This window comes from Schistocerca americana, chromosome X (genome assembly GCF_021461395.2).
Source record: "Schistocerca americana isolate TAMUIC-IGC-003095 chromosome X, iqSchAmer2.1, whole genome shotgun sequence".
NCBI classification, from domain to species: domain Eukaryota; kingdom Metazoa; phylum Arthropoda; class Insecta; order Orthoptera; family Acrididae; genus Schistocerca; species Schistocerca americana.
In genome coordinates this window covers 523,609,439-523,627,888 of record NC_060130.1, presented here as the reverse complement: position 1 = coordinate 523,627,888, position 18,450 = coordinate 523,609,439, and positions in this window count along the sequence as shown.

Here is an 18,450-nt window from a genome sequence, read left to right as displayed (position 1 = left end):
TTCTCTATGAACATTAATTCCGTTGCAAATTTCTTTTTTATTGCATTTACCGTTTGTTCAAAATGTACAGATTGAATAACATTGAGGATAGGCCACAGCCCCGCCTCACTCCCTTCTCAAATAGTTTCCCTTTCATGAACTTCGACTCTTATAACAGTCTGGTTTTTGTACAAGTTGTAGGTAATTTTCCGCTCTCTCTGTTTTTCCCCTGGTACCTTAAGAAATTCAAACAGCATATTTCATTCAACGCTGCACAAACCGTTGTCTAAATCTACAAATTCTATAAATATAGGTTAGCATTTTTCTAATATGTCTTGTATAAGAAGTCATAATGTTAATATTGCCTTACATGCCCACGCATTTCTGCGGAAACCAAACCCTTTCTTCCCTTTGGCTTCCCCCTGTCTTTCGACAATGGTGTGAAGAATCCATGTTAGTGTTTTGCACCCATGACGTGTTTATCTGATGGTTCGGTAGAACTCATATCTGTCAGCAGCTGCCTTCTTTCGGTTTAGAATTATTATATTCTTCTTGAAGTCTCAGTGTAACTTACCTGGCTCATATACACACATGAAAAAAAGTTTTGCATCACCCCGGTTCCCAGAACTATTGAAAATAGACGTTGACTGTGGATATTGTATCACAGACACAGTCCCTTTGACTGTTCAGAGAAGCCGGCCGGTGTGGCCGAGCGGTTCTAGGCACTTCAGTCTGAAACTGAGCGACCGCTACGGTCGTCGGTTCGAATCCTGCCTCAGGCATTGGTGTGTGATGTACTTTGGTTAGTTAGGTTTAAGTAGTTCTAAGTTCTAGGGGACTGATGACCTCAGATGTTAAGTCCCATAGTGCTCTGAGCCATTTGACCCACTTATTTTGTTCAGAGAAGTCACTAAACCCTCGCAAACATGTAAACAACCACGCATGAGTAGCGCCTATTAGACGGAGGGGGCCCGACAGCCGATGAGTTTCAGTCATTCCACCAGGAAGAAGGTACACGGCTCGTGTCGTCTGTAGTTCAGCTATGCCTAGACGGTCAATACCGCCGTTCGATCTTGTCCGCATTGTTACTTTGTGCCCGGAAGGGCCCTCAACAAGGGAAGTGTCCAGGCGTGTCGGAGTGAACCAAAGCGAGGTTGTTTGGACATGAAGGAGATACAAAGGAACTGTCGATGACATGCCTCGCTCACGCCGCTTCTACTGCAGTGGATGACCGCTACCTACGAAATATGGTTTGGAGGAACCCTAACAGCAACGCCACCATGTTGAATAACACTTTTCGTGCAGCCACAGGACGTTGAGTTACGACTCAAACTGTGCGCAATAGGCTGCATAATGCACTGCTTCACGCCCGACGTCCATGGCGAGGTCCATCTTTGCAGCCACAACATCACGCAGCGCGGTACAGATGGATCCAACGACATGCCGAATGAACCGCTCAGGACTGGCATCACGTTCTCTTCACCGATGAGCGTCACATATGCCTTCAACCAGACAATCGTCGGAGACGTGTTTGGAGGCAACCCGATCAGGCTGAACGCCTTAGACAAACTGTCCAGCGAGTGCAGCAAGGTAGAGGTTCCCTGCTGTTTTGGGGTGGCATTATGTGGGGCCGACGTACGCCGCTGGTAGTCATGGAAGTCTCCGTAATGGCTATACGATACTTGAATGCCATCTTCCAACTGGTAGGACAACCATATCGGCAGCATATTGGGGAGGTATTCGTCTTTATGGACGACAATTTGCGCCCCCATCATGCACATCTTGTGAATGACTTCCTTCAGGATAACGACATCGCTCGCCTAGAGTGGCCAGCATGTTCTCCAGACATGAACCATTCGAACATGCCTGGGATAGATTGAAAAGGGCTGTTTATGGACGACGTGATCCACCTCGACGCTAAATCAGACTTCTGAATCAGTAATTACACAGTTTTCAAATTTAGATTCTGATGAAGGATTATCTACATGTTACAGATAGAAGCATGTTGATGTTCATCTTTAAACATAGCTTGAGAGTCTGACTCGATTGAGCTCAGCTTCACTCCCAAGTCTTCTTCAGCACTAAACCTGTCTCTGCATTTATCTTTAATGTACAGCTTAGGAAACCCACCTTCACAAATGTAAGTAGTAACAAACGGCACCAAAAATCGGACTGCTTGTTTCTAAAGAGAAAAGTACCCTATTTGGTTTTTGTTCCCTATCTTTTTGAAAGTACCTTCCATTGAACTGTGGCTAGTCATGTCGATGAAAGTTTCTTTCGTGATTACTTCGTCTGGTACTTTCCCCGAAAATGGATTTCTTATCCAGTCATATTTTGTGTAACCTCCGGGAAAGTACGTTTCGTAACTTTTTTGAAGGACCTCTCAATGTATAATAATATCTCGAACTAAATCTTCCGTGGGAACTAGTTCACTGTCTTCCCAAAATGATATAAGAGTGGGTAATGCGGAAAAGTTACTGTTCAATACTTCTGAACTGAAAAAGTCAACTTTCTCTTGAAAGACAATATTTTGTTACCTGCTAAGAAAGCTGTTGTGCCTCCTCCTTGTATATCCATATTCAAAATATGAAGCCTGTCAAAGATATCATCAAAATAGGCGGATAAAGTGAACCATTGATCATCAGCGAAAAAACTCTTCATATTATATACCAGTGTTTTTGTCACTGAGAAACATAAAAACCTCGGACCTCTGTTCAAATGTTCTCTTTAAAATCTTTCCGCGAGAGATACACGATACTTCATATGTAGGGGCAAACTTTTAAATTTACCTCTCATATCATCTCACAATAGCGTGAATATCCCTGAGTTTAGATGCCATGCCTTGATAAAGTTTATAACCTTTACAGGAATACTTACTTTAAACAAATAAGGTTCAGTCATATTGAAAATGTTTTCTCCTTTAGCATTTGACTTAAGCAGTTTGAAAATAAAAACTCTACTATCTTCATGATGGTCAAAACGTACAAAACGAGAAACTGAGCCATTTTTGTGACGTCCGTGCTATAGCATTTTTGAAGAGCGAAATTAGTGGACTCTTGCAGTTGTAATAACAACGTTTCTTCAATACTGGAAGACGTGTCTTCAACGTACCTTCTTGTTGGGTAACGGAACTTTTGTGGTTTTTTGGCAACTTTTTCCCTCAAAACTGTTTCGACCATGCCACGGGCAGTCAGAGAGACTCACCAAATGCGTGAGGTTTCCCTCCCTTTGCAATTCTAAAACTAGCCGGGTATGAGGTGCTTAGCAACTTACTTGTTAATATCAGTGTTTATGAAATTTACAAGTATTTGGAACCATTTTTACAAAATCCAGATTTCCTTATTCAAAAAAGTCAACAGTTTTACCACCTAACTTAGAGTGCTTAGAACACTGATGACGTTTTAATAAAGAAGACTTCATGCTTTGATTTGAAAGCATCTCTAAGCACACAACGCGTTGGGGAATTGGGTTATCACTGTTTTCTTTGATGTCGAACTGTAAGTATCTTTCATCAAACTTGCGGTTAGATGCTGTTTTAGGTTCCTTAAGTGGGTCCTTGGAGGTACAAGGAGCTTCCTGGCTTAAGACTCGCTTCATGGTTCAAATGGTTCAAATGGCTCTGAGCACTATGGGACTTAACTACTGTGGTCATCAGTCCCCTAGGACTTAGAACGACTTAAACCTAACTAACCTAAGGACAGGACACACATCCATGCCCGAGGCAGGATTCGAATCTGCGACCGGAGCGGTCGCGCGGCTCCAGACTGTAGCGCATAGAACCGCTCGGCCACTCTGACCGGCCCTCGATTCATGGTTAACTTAAAAACAATGAAGTATAAGTCACACAATAAAGTTACACTTCACATCACAGTTATAGTAGCCAAGAATCAGATCGTTGTACTATGTAGACTGCGGTTCCAGAGGAAAGCTTTCTTCATATCACGATACCATTAAACGTAACGGTTAACAAAGCAACGATAACAACAAAAAACTTTTCACTGCGTAACGAGTTGGCAGCAGTAGGCAGCATCTACGAAGTGGGACGAAAACCTTCGTACAACCTAGTATAACCACCAACAAGATTCGATCAAAATATCGTCAGTGTCATCATAAGATGAATCATCCAAGGTAGCTACGACTTATGAAGGGAAGTTTGGAGAGGGTACAATCTGACCTTGTGGTGGTCTGTGTAGAGACCAAAACAAAATATACTGCGGTAAATCCATTTTCTTTAATACGCGTGCCACCGTCTGGAACCCATGCTCCAGACGATAGACCCGTTCAAAAACGATCGCAATATTTTATTCATTACGACGCAGCATCAGAAGACAATTAGTGTAGAGTAACGCACGCAAACGTGCATGCATAGTGTTGTACATATGCCGGATGTCAGTTTGTGGGATAGAGTCTCCTGCCTGTGGCACTTGGGCGGTTAATACTGGTTGTGGATGACGCTGGAGTTGTCGTCCGATGGTGTCCTACAGTATATGTGCTCGACTAGAGACAGGCCTGGTGATCGAGCAGGATAAGACAACTTGTCGACACTCTGTAGAGCGTGTTAGGTTACAAGAGTGTTACGTCGGTGAGCGTTATCCTGCTGGAAAACATCCCTAGAATGCTGTTTGTGAATTGCAGCACAACAGGTCGAATCACCAGAATGACGTACAAATTTGCAATCAGTGTGCGAGGGATAACCACGAGTGCTCCTACTGTTATATGAAATCGTACCCCAGAACATGACTCCAGGTGGAGGTCCAGTATGTCCAGCACGCTGACAGGTTGCGTACAGGTCCTTAACTGGCTTGCTTCCAACCAACACACGGCCATTGCAGGCACCGAGGCAGAAGCAGCTTTCATCAGAAAACACAATGGGCGTCCACCCTGCCCTCCAATGATCTATCGCTTGACACCACTGAAGTTGCAAATGGCGGTGGTGTGGGGTCAATGGAATGCTCGCTACATGGCGTCTGACTCGGAACTGTCCTTGAAGTAACTGATTCGTAAAAGCTCGTTGTGTCACTGTAGTGACAACTGCTCCTCACATGCAGATGGCGTACGATGTGACTGAGCCATACACCGACCACGATGGTCCTCGCTGTTGGTAGTGCCACGTTGCCGTCCGGAGCACCGTCTTCTTGCGACTGTACATTCTCGTGACCACCACTGCCAGCAATCAGATACAGTGGCTACATTCCTGCCAAGTCTCTCTGCACTATTGCAGAAGAAACATCCAGCTTCACATAGTCCTATTACCCGACATCGTTCAAACTCAGTGACGTGCTGGTAATGGCGTCTTTGTCGCCTTAAAGAAATTCGTGACTAACATCAACTCAACACATCTAATCTCAAAGATAACTTACGCTCACGACCGTTACAGCGTGTATTTAAAGCATACCTGATTTGCGTCCTCGTAGTGGCGTTATTTGCGCCACTCTTATGAGACTGGCGCGAAATTTGAATATAAATCAATTTTTCAGCTGTAGAAACACGCCTACCAACATTCGTCGCAAAAATCCTTTTTGGTGTTGCGATTTTTCTTATGCCATTGCATTAACTTTGCGGGTCCATCAGTAGATTATTTTAATTTCATTGACAGATTAGCTTCGTCGGGTAAAGTGAACAATGTGATTGAGGTGTGACGAATTATGTTCCTATGACTTACACTTCTTTTTGAAATTTTCTAGTTTTAAGGGAAAAAGTGTGATTGTCGTGCCATTGTTCACATGTAACTCACTGCTTTTTTTAATTTAAAATCAAATGTTTCCTATCCAAAGGAAAGCAGTGGACATATGACATAGCATTCTTATACCTTTTAAACTCATTTTGCGGCGACCCAAACAATTGACCTGAATCATACGTTAGTGTCTGCGGGAAGTAACCTTGCAGCTTCTTACTTTGTATGCTGAAGGCAACTGCATTCGTGTAATGTGACCATACCAAACAGCTTGCCCAACTTTTCTTGAGGAAATGCTCTCTAGTACAGCTAAGAGTTCATCAATAGAATTAGGAAGTCTTTGCGATGCTTGCCACCATGCTTGCCAATCTACATGCGCTGACACTGATTGTGACACTGCACCAGCCACTACGCAGTGAACTGCTTGACCTTGAACTGTTTCATTAATTTAATTTCTCTGCATATTCATTGCTACAAATAAGTATTGATGTGAAAATGAACATAGCCCTAACGTGCTTTCAAGAGATCTTGTTACTGCCTTGTCACTTTTCCACCAGAAAAATTTATTAGATCGCAACGCGAGCTACAAATGTCACCACAGTAGAAGATGTCCGCCCATGACATTCCACTGAACAACCTATACTTCTACTGGCTAATGGCATAAAAACAGGTCCGCCTTGTTGGATTTACATGATTTAGCGGTATTTAACAGTTTCAGTTTCTTTCACCATGTTATCAATTTTAGCTGTTTCCCGGATGAACAAAATCTGAAAAATTGCTTATTTCAAGGTATAATTTGTAGGTGAGGCATATCAGGGAAGGATCGGCAGCTCTTTAGAACTAGTACCGAAATGAAATATGAATTAATAGTAAAATTATATATTTAGGCATACCAAACTATTGGATGGCTTCTTTGTGATTTCCACCTTGCCCCTTACAGCAAGCAATATATGTGTGGTAATGACATCCTTATAATTGAGTAATGAAATATTTTCCATTCCCTTACGAACATTGTTGCTGTTATGGCCTTCATTCTGAAGACTGGTTTGATGCAGCTCTATATGTTACTCTATCCTGTGCAAGCCTCTTCATCTCCGAGTAACTACTGCAACCTACATCCCTCTACAATTATTACCCCACACGTTTCGCTCCAGAATTAAAATGATGATCTCTTGATGTATCAGAATGTGTCCTACCAACCAATCTCTTCTTTTGGTCAGCTTATATCATAAATTTCTCTTCTCTCCAATTCTATTCTGTACCTCGTCATTAGTTACGTGATCTACCCATCTAATCTTCGGCATTCTTCTGTAGCACCACATTTCGAAAGCTTCTATTCTCTTCTTGTCTAAACTATATATCGTCCATGTTTCACTTTCATGCATGGCTACACTCCATACAAATACTTCCAGAAAGGACTTCCTGACACTTAAACCTATACTCGATGTTAACAAACTTCTCTTCTTCAGAAACGCCTTTCTTGCCTTTGCCAGTCTGCATTTTATATCCTCCCTACTTTGACTATCATCAATTATTTTGCTTCCCAAATAGCAAAACTCATTTACTACTTTAAGTGTCTCATTTCCTAATCTAAATCCCCCAGCATCACCTGATTTAATTTGACTACATTCCATTATCCTCTTTTGCGTTTGTTGATGTTCGTCTTATATCCTCCTTTCGAGATACTGTCCATCCCGTTCAACTGCTCTCCTAAGTCCTTTGCTATATCTGCAAAATTTGCAATGACATCGGCAAACCTCAAAGTTATTATTTCGTCTCCCTGGACGTTAAATCCTACTCCATTTTTTTCTTTTGTTTCATTTACTGCTTGCTCAATATACAGACTGAATAACATCGGGGATAGGCTACAATCCTATCTCACTCCCTTCTCAACTACTGCGTCCCTTTCGTGCCACTCGACTCTTATAACTGCCCTGTGGTTTCTGTAAAAGTTGTAAATAGCCTTTTGCTCTCCGTATTTTACCCCTGCCACCATTAGATTTGAAAGAGAGTATTTAGTCAGCATTGTCCAAAGCTTTCTCTAAGTCTGCAAATGTTATAAACGTAGGTTTGCCTTTGCTTAACCTATCTTCTGTGAGAAGTCGTAGGGTCAGAACTGCCTCGCGTGTTCCTACATTTCTCCGGAATCCAAACTGATCTTCCTCTAGATCGGCTTCTACGAGTTTTTCCATTCTTCTGTAAATGACTCGTGTTAGTATTTCGCGGCCGTGACTTACTAAACTAATAGATCGGTAATTTTCACACCTGTCAGAACCTGCTTTATTTGTAACTGGGATTATTATATTCTTCTTGAAGTCGGAGGGGTATTACACCTGTCTCGAACATCTTGCTCACCAGATGGAGGAGTTTTGTCATGGCTGACTCTCCCAAGACTATCAGTAGCTCTAACGGAATTTTGTATACTCCCGGGGACTTGTTTCGACTTAGGTCTTTCAGTGCTTTGTCAAATTCTTCAAGCAGTGTCATGTCTCCCTTATCATCTTCCTCTACTTCCCCTTCCATTTCCATAATAATGCCCTCAAGTGCATCGTATAGACCCTCTATATACTCCTTCCACCTTTCTGCTTTCCCATCTTTGCTTAGGAGTGGTTTTCCATCTCAGCTCTTAATATTCATACAAGAGGTTCTCCTTTCTACAAAGGTCTCTTTAATTTTCCTGTAAGCAGTATCTACTCATATCTTACCCCTAGTGTTATATGCTTCTAGAGCCTTACAATTGTCCCCTAGCCATTCCTACTTAGCCATTTTGCACCTCCTGTCAATCTCATTTTTTAGACGTTTGCATTACCTTCCACCTGCTTCATTTATTGAATTTTTATATTTTCTCCTTTCGTCGATTAAATTCAATATCTCTTGTGTTACCCGAGGATTTATATTAGACCTCGTCTTTTTACCTACTTGATCCTCTGCTGCCTTCACTACCTCATCTCTCAAAGCTGCCCATTCTTCTTTCCATTGTTCTTACCAATCGTTCCTTAATGCTCCCCCTGAAACCATCTGCAACCTCTGGTCCTTTCAGTTTATCCAGGTCCCATCTCCTTACATTCCTGCCTTCTTACTGTTTCTTCAGTTTTAATCTGCAGTTCATAACCAATGAATTGTAGTCGGAGTAGACATCTGACCCTGGAAATGTCTTACAATTTAAAATCTGGTTCCTAAATCTCTGTCTAACCATTCCATAATCAATCTGAAACATGCCTGTGTCTCCAGGTCCTCTTCTCATGATTCTTAAACCAAGTGTTAGCAATGATTAAATTATGCTCTGTGCAAAATGTTACCAGGCGGCTTCCTCTATCATTCCTTTCCCTCAGTCCACATCCACTTATTACTTTTCCTTCTCTTCCTTTTCCTACTATCGAATTCCAGTGCCCCATGACTACTCAACTTTCGGCTCCCTTAGCTATCTGAATAATTTCTTTTACGTTATCATACATTTCCTCAATCTCCTCCTCATCTGCGGAGCTAGTAGGCACATAAACTTGTACTACTGTGGTCGTTGTGGGCTTCGTGTCAGTCTTGGCTACAATAGTGCGTTCACTATGATGTTCATTGTATCTTATCTGCGTTCTTATTTTTTTACTCATTATTAAACCCACTCCTGCGTTACCCCTATCTGATCTTGTATTTATAACCCTGTATTCACCTGACCAGAAGTCCTGTTCCTAATGCCACCGAACTCCACTAATTCCCACTATATTTAACTTTAACCTATCCACTTCCCTTTTTACATTATCTAACCTTCCTGTCCGATTAAGGAATCTGACATTCCACACTCCGATCCGTAGAACGTAGGTTTTGTTTCTCCTGATGACGACGTCCTCCTGAGTAGTCCCCACCAGAAAATGCGAATTGGGGACTATTTTACCTCCAGAATATTTTACCCAAGAGGATTCCATCATCATTCAAGCATTCAGTGGAGCTGTATGCCCTCGGGAAATATTACGGCTGTAGTTTCCCATTGCTTTCAGCTGTTTGCAGTACCAACACAACAAGGCCGTTTCGGTTGACGTTACAAGGCCAGATCAGTCAATCATCCAGACTGTTGCCCCTGTAACTATTGAAGAGGCTGCTGCTCCTCTTCAGGAACCACACGTTTTTCTGGTCTCTCAAAAATACCCCTTCGTTGTGGTCGCATCTACGTTATGGCTATCTACATTGCTCAGGCACGCAAGCCTCCTCACCATCGGCAAGATCCATGGTTCAGTGAACATTATTCTTTACGTTACAGTACATATAAAGTCATTTCCACTCTTAAAGTGTTGTTCCCCAGTGGGTCTTCTGGGGATTTACTTTTCTTTTCAGTGCATTTAAAAGTCCACTGGAAACAGGTATTTATGGTTTATTTAAGTGGTAACCCTATAATCTTAATATTGAATGGATGATACAAAAGTTACATTTATTGTTGTGTAAGATTAGCATGATTAAACTTACACAATTATTTAATAACACATTAATCTCCCAAAATATAAATAAAAACGTATTGTGAAATATCACCTCAGGTGAACTGATCAAACAACATAATGTGTCACGCTAAGAGCTGCAACTACCTTCTTGCTATCGGTGTGACGAATTGTTGGAAAAGTTCCACAGACGATACTCGTATTTTTCGTTTCATACTCAAGCACACAAACACACGCTCGATGATTGGTTAGTATCCCTAGAACATAGCCTCCCAATATTGTTATGCCATTATAAATAGGTCCAACTTATGTATTAGGTGCATTCATGAGAGTTCACAGAAATTTTTCCAGGAAGGGAGGGCCAAGACTTCCCATTTTTTATGTAAATGAGTTGGACAGTTTTGAAATATTTCATGCCGAAAGAGCTAAATTGAGTAGGTGGCACAATAAAATGTTGCATCACAGCGAACCGACGGCTGCCCACTCAATATACGAATAAAAACTCTGTACCCCAATTTCCAGAGGAGAGGGGAGGGGGGAGACAACTGCCCCCTGTTGTCTCCCCTTGCTGACAAAGTTTTTGGTAATCACTATCATGTTTAAACCATGTTTTTTTTTTATTTAAGTGATTAATGACCTCAGACGCCATTATTTTCCTCCGTAGATATCGACAGAAGTCGATATGATTTGTCGTTGCTAAGTTAAGCTTCGACCTCACGAAGGAGAATCTTTTTCCCACGTTGAGAAGCGTCGTAAGAGGGGGAGTGTTATCTGTCTGCCATACAATGATGTCGTTTTAGGTATGCATGTCCACATACAATCAACGGCTCTCATATAAGTTACACTTGGAAGTAACAAAGTTATGTGAAAGCATATCATAGAGCTGTTCGTGTTGAAACATAATCGTTACGCTATTTATTTTTCAGGTGACATACACAACATGAGTTCGCCGCGCTTCTATAGTGCTACCGCTGTTAGATCACTAGAGTTGACAGCAGTCTAAACAGAAAGACAGTCGCCACAAAGTGTACCGACAAGCAGAGGGACGAAGCTCAACTTAGCATTGCAAGTTAATAGACATCATGGTATTTCTCGCTGGTGCCAAATTTTGCGATCTAACACTCATTGCAGTCATTGAAAGTGTTCGACAGGCAAAACTTTATCACATATTCGTTACAACTAATAATTGCCTTATATTAATGTGAACGACTTTAAACACATGTAAAATAGACTTCATGGCTGGGAAGAGGGGGCCGGGGTTGTAATACCCTCCCCCCGACCCACCCCTCGTATCTACGCTCTTGGACACTAATTGTGTCTAGCGGATCGCTCGAATTTGCTTGCGCAACGGTCTGATTGGCTAACTTCAATGCTAATTAATTCGGAAACGGCGCAATGTATCGAATATTTTTCAAAAATGTTCAAATGTGTGTGAAATCTTATGGGACTTAACTGCTAAGGTCATCAGTCCCTAAGCTTACACACTACTTAACCTAAATTATCCTAAGGACAAACACACACACCCATGCCCGAGGGAGGACTCGAACCTCCGCCGGGATCAGCCGCACAGTCCATGACTGCAGCGCCTAGACCGCTCGGCTAATCCTGCGCGGCAAATATTTTTCTTAACAATTATTTCTCAGTACAATTTACCCAGAAAGATCCTTACAAGCATTTCAGACTGTTTCTGACCATCCTGCACATGTGGTAGTAATTTCAAATATTTTGTGGCAAAGATATGAGCAATTTTGTTCCAAGGAAAATAAGAAGTTTTGCGGTAAATCTCAGCTGTTTTGCGGAAATGCCTTTCGCCGGTTTGGCATGGAGGAGGTGATTTTCTTCGAGATACCTCATTACGTTTGAGCTCAGAATATGTTCTAAGACTCAACATCAAATGGATCTTAAGGATATTGGACATCAGCTTTGTGGTTCAAATCTGATAAACTCATTATAGAGGGGAGTGAACAGTGCTTTCTTCCAGCCACTGGACACCGTTTTTTGTTTGAGGAATGTGTGATAGATGATGGTTAAAACAGATGCTAACTCAGATGTACATCAGGTACAGAAACTGATACGGATTCCATCGCATCCTGAAGCTAATTTTAGCTATTCCAGCTGTTTCCCAAAACCACTGACACATATATCAATACCACTCTTAATTGCAGCGTGCGAGAATTATGTAGGAACAATACTCTTGAATAATTCTGCCTATTATTCACGTTATTGCGAAGTAGAAGGAACATGAGCATTTTAAAATTACGTATTAAGTACGATACACTTAAAAAGAACAGAAAATTCATCACAATATTCGTAACATCATAGTTGTCATAACAAAAAGCAAACTATTTCTAAGGCGGCTATGCATAATGACTTTTCATGTTACGACAGATTATGCATCGTAAAAGAAGGAAAATCAAGGTGTAAACGTTATAACAAGTAGAGCTAGTGCCATACGCGTGTTTAAGACGGAAGCTCGAAGAGCTTTATGTAGGCAGTTGTGGCGCTGTTGCTCTCCTTCCGGTGGTAAAATATTTTGTTCATGTCGGTCATTCGCATGGAGGCATAGAGGCACTTCGGGCAGAGCCGCACAGCATCCCACTGCGAGAGTAGGGAGCGGGTGAGCGAGGACTCTGGGGACAGGTAGACCGTGACGTAGTGAGCTCGTAGTTTCCAGGTATACTGGCCGCAAATTTCATAGATTTCTGATTCGGTGAAAATTCACTGAGTGTAGTTTTTGATGTATCTATCGCGCCTACCCGACTTCTGGAAACAGCGTGCTAACGCGCGTGATAATACGGGCGCGTTCCTCTCTGAATCCAACAATTCCATATATCGTAAAGTGTCTATTACAAATATGTTACAGTTGCAGGACATATATTTTGGCGACTAGTTTCGAGCCGACTGGTTCATTCTCGAGCCTGACCTACTGACGTTGCACTGAAAGTGCCTGATCTTATTGACAACAGTCTAAAATTGGCAGTTCATGTATCACACAGTGACGGTCGATAAATGTCATAGTGTACACATGATCACTTTACATGTCCGAATCAAAAACAGTTTAATTCTGGCTAGTATAGTGAACATACACTATGTGATCAAAAGTTCAAAATGGTTCAAATGGCTCTGAGCACTATGGGACTTAACATCTGTGGTCATCAGTCCCCTAGAACTTAGAACTACTTAAACCTAACTAACCTAAGGACATCACACACATCCATGCCCGAGGCAGGATTCGAACCTGCGACCGCACGGCCACACCGGCCGGCTGTGATCAAAAGTATCCGGACTTACAAATTCGTGGCGCCCTCCATCGGTAATGCTGGAACTCAATATGGTGTTGGCTCAAACTTGATGACAGCTTCCACTACCGCAGGCATACGTTCAATCAGGTGCTGGAAGGTTTCTTGGGGAATGACAGCCCATTCTTCATGGAGTGCTGCACTGAGGAGAGATATCGATGTCGGACTGTGAGGCCTGGCACAAAGTCGGCGTTCCAAAACATCCCAAAGTTGTTCTATAGCATTGAGGTCAGGACTCTGTGCGGGCTAGTGCATTACGGGGAAGTTATTGTCGTGTTACCACTCTGCCACAGGCCTTGCATTATGACCAGGTACTCGATCGTGTTCGAAGATGCAATCGCCATCTCCGAATTGCTCTTCAACAGTGGGAAGCAAGAAGGTGCTTATAACATCAATGTAGGCCTGTGCTGTGATAATGCCACTCAAAACAACAAAAGGTGCAAGCCCCTTCCACGAAAAACACAACCACACCACAACACCACAGCCTCCAAATTTTACTGTTAGCACTACACAAGCTAGCAAATGACGTTCACTGGGCGTTCGCCATACTCACACCCTGCCACCGGATCGCCACATTGTGCACCGTGATTCTTCACTCCACACAACGTTTTTCCACTGTTCAATTGTCCAATGTCTACGCTCCTTAAACCAAGCGAGGCGTTGTTGGGCGTGAAGTGTGGCGTATGAGCAGCCACTCGACAATGAAATCCATGTTTTCTCAACTCCCACCTAACTGTCATAGTACTTACAGTGGATCCTGATGCAGTTTGGAACTCCTGTGTGATGGTCAGGATAGATGTCTACCTATTACACATCACGACCCTCTTCACCTGTCGGCGGTCTCTGTCAGTCAACAGACGAGGTCGCCTGTACACTTATGTGCTGTACGTGTCCCTTCACATTTCCACTTCACCATCACATCAGAAACAGTGGGCCTAGGGACGTTTAGGAGTGTGGAAATCTCGGGTTCAGACGTATGACACAAGTGACACCCAATCACCTGATCACATTCGAAGTCCGCGAGTTCTGCGAAGCGTCCCATTTTGCTCTCTCACGACGTCTAATGACTACTGAGGTCGTTGATATGGATTACCTGGCAGTAGGTGGCAGCACAATGTACCTAATACGAACACCGTATGTTTTTGGGGGTGTCTGGACAACTTTTTATCACATAGTTTACGTATATTGTGATGTTTATATACTGTCAGTGTGTGATGCATGTACTGCCAATTTTAGATGGTTTTCATTAAGATTAGGCACTTTCAGAGCGGCCTCAGGCACTCAGGCTTGAAGATGAACCAGTTTGTTCGAAACTAATCACCGAAACATATGTACTGCCGATTTGTAATGACCATTTCATGAAATGGAGACAGATAAGAACCCCAGCGAGAGCAGGCGTTGCCTGCTGGGGGAGATTCAAGATAATATGAAAATTATCCACACTACAGATGAACTCCCACTTTTAAATGTTCTGGAAGAACTGGAAATTTTCGTAGAAAAGAAGAAAAACCTGCTAAATTTATTAAACAAAAAAAAACGAATTTAATTTTCATGGGTTCTCTAGTTATTTGACGAAGTGGTTATACTGCAGTCTGAAACGATTATACTGCAGTCTCATAACCAACTTTTACAGAAAGGTCTTCGATAAGAAAGAGATAATAATTAATCGGCTTTATGCAAATCGTGGCAGGTAATTGTGACTCACTAATAAGAGTAAATATCTCTTGCCTGGCAAACGTTTATTAAAACTGACAAAAGAAAGATGTAGTTAAAATTTTAGTGGACGTTACGACGTAGGTGTGAGAAATATGCCGACTTGGAAAGGTTTGTCTATATGAAAACTGAAGACATCGTCATGCAGACCATAGTACATACGATTGGTATAAAAAAAGGATATTTTTAAAGGCAAAGATATAACTTACCTCTATCCGAACATCTGTGTTAGATCGTAGGATTACGTATGCACTAATTACCCATATACTTTTACCCGGCTTAATTGAAAGTGAACCTGTCTTCTCTTATCTTTACGGTTGATTGCAAGAAAAGTTATGTTGGCTCAGTAATATATTTCATAGCCATGGCTGTTTCTTTCTCTGCCTCGTGATGACTGGGTGTTGTGTGATGTCCTTAGGTTAGTTAGGTTTAAGTAGTTCTAAGTTATAGGGGACTGATGACCATAGATGTTAAGTCCCATAGTGCTCAGAGCCATTTTGAACCACGGCTGTTTCATTAGTTTAAAAATAAAAAATAAGTCTTGCGTATAGCAGCATCTTTCGCTTCTATATGCAAAAGTTAGCTTTTATTTTTAAATTAATGAAATGTACCAATAGCCGTGGCGATGAAATGTACCACTGGCCCACATGTGCAGTTCTCAAAGCATATTTGTGTACGTTTTCCGATTTATCGTTGAAAGTGTGAGTGCCAGCTTTGGTATTTAATTTATGGGAAGCTTCAATCGATGTAAGTTCTATTGAACAGCGACAGGGCACACAGAATAAACGTCACAAATTAAGCTTACCAGATATGAATTTAGAACCTACTAGAAGATTAGTTTGTACCATAATGGAACGAGAACATAATGGAAAGTTCATAATTCAGTTTCATGTATCCATAACGGTAAGCAAGCACAGGCTGTAAGCATGACGAACGGGGTAACTGCTCCTAGATTATTTCAAGTTACCACGCGTATAATTTCCTTAATTCTCAGAGTTTTGTTCTTGTTCTTAAATTCATTGTGACAACGCAAATCATTATCGCTTTGTTCACCATATGCCGGCTATGACGTATGACTAATATGTACTTTTTTACTTGTTTTTACATAACATACAATTAGAACTGCCAAAATATTATTCACATACCATGTATTAAAACATGCGTTCTCCTCTACAATTAGAGCATACTGCTGCATTTTTTCGTATAAAAAAATGAGATCTTATGTACGAAGAAAGCTATGAGCGTAGCTGTCCAATGTATAAAACTCAAAGATAACGTCGAAAATGTATTGGTTGTCAATTCTTAGTTATGTAATTCTAATTGAGTGGTCATTTACGTGTTCTGGCGTCTGCAAGCTCAAATGTGCAGCTTCCAACTGGACAAATGTCTCTGGATAATATGTAAGTATCTGTTATCTCGCTCACTTAGACACACTGAGAGAGGCTGTACAATGGTTAAGACATTAGATCCACATTATTCTTTCTTATAGAAACACATACAAGAAGCACGGGATACAAAATGTTCCACAGCCTGCGTACTCGGAAATATTCACATATTTTGCACTTTCCATCGATTCTTCAGATACAAAAGATTAATTAACCAGGACCCTGTGATTTAAGCAGTGCGTGATTACCTAAGAGAATGACGCTGTCTGCCACCGTGGTGGCATTTTTGCACTGGGAACACGTTAGACAGAATTCTATTTCAAGACAGGATTTTACTAATAATGCTTTCTCTACTGTCTGAGTATTTCTTGTCTAAAGGTCATATTGAGTAATGTAGTGAAGTAGTTGAGATACTGGACTTCCTACATCATTTTAGCCGAACGGCGGTGTGGTACCTCAAATAAGGCTAATCCGGGGTAATAAACTACTAAAAAAAGCTGAACATGTATTACGTAAATCAACAGTTCAATCACTAGTATCAGAACACATGTTTGAAAGTTACGACCGAGAGACATAAGATAAATGTTGGAATTCTGTTAGTAGTTCAGTGATAGCGAAATCGCTCAAATCTAATAAAATCTTCATAAACAACTTCTGAGAAGGATTTAATTTAATGGCGGTCCTAATCTTAAACGCACCGGCATCACGTGTGGAAAACATTCGAGCTTGCCGACTTAAAAGCGCAGGCGAGTGTGTGTGTTTTCAGCGTTTATTAGATTATATGAGACGTGACGAGAGGCGTCGTTGCCGGAAGCTGCAGCATGGCCGACCGTAGGTGCGAGCAGCCCCGCCCGGCCATCGATTTCTGGGCGGCAAAACGAAGCGGTCGTTTCCATGGCAACGGCCGCTGGTCCACACCAGGCGGGGAGACACGCCATCGATCTGACACCCGCTCGCTGCCTACCATACCTGTCGGCTGCAGGGCTCTTTCATACAAGAAACCGACCTGTCCAGAACGCCTCTCCTTCATCTAGTTATTGTAATCAGCGTTGTTCAATAGAATTTATATGAGCAAAATAATTATTTCTACAAATACAATAATAGATGATAATGACAGTAATAATAATAATACACTACTGGCCATTAAAATTGCTACACCACGAAGATGACGTGCTACAAACGCGAAATTTGACCGACAGGAAGAAGATGCTGTGATATGCAAATGATTAGCTTTTCAGAGCATTCACACATGGTTGGAGCCGGTGGCGACACCTACAACGTGCTGACATGAGGAAAGTTTCCAACCGATTTCTCATGCACAAACAGCGGTTGACCAGCGTTGCCTGGTGAAACGTTGTTGTGATGCCTCGTGTAAGGAGGAGAAACGCGTACCATCACGTTTCTGACTTTGATGAAGGTCGGATTGTAGCCTATTGCGATTGCGGTTTATCGTATCACGACATTGCTGCTCGCGTTGCTCGAGATCCAATGACTGTTAGCAGAATATGGAATCGCTGGGTTCAGGAGGGTAATACGGAACGCCGTGCTGGATCCCAACGGCCTCGTATCATCAGCAGTCGAGATGACAGGCATCTTATCCGAATGGCTGTAACGGTTCGTGCAGCCACGTCTCGATCCCTGAGTCAACAGATGGGGACTTTTGCAAGACAACAACCATCTGCACGAACAAATGGTTCTGAACACTATGGGACTTAACAGCTGTGATCATCAGTCCCCCAGAACTTAGAACTACTTAAACCTAACTAACCTAAGGACATCACACACATCCATGCCCGAGGCAGGATTCGAACCTGCGACCGTAGCAGTCGCGCGGTTCCGGACTGCGCGCCTAGAACCGCGAGACCACCACGGCCGGCCTGCACGAACAGTTCGACGACGTTTGCAGCAGCATGGACTATCAGCTCGGAGACCATGGCTGCGGTTACCCTTGATGCTGCATCACAGACAGAAGCGCCTGC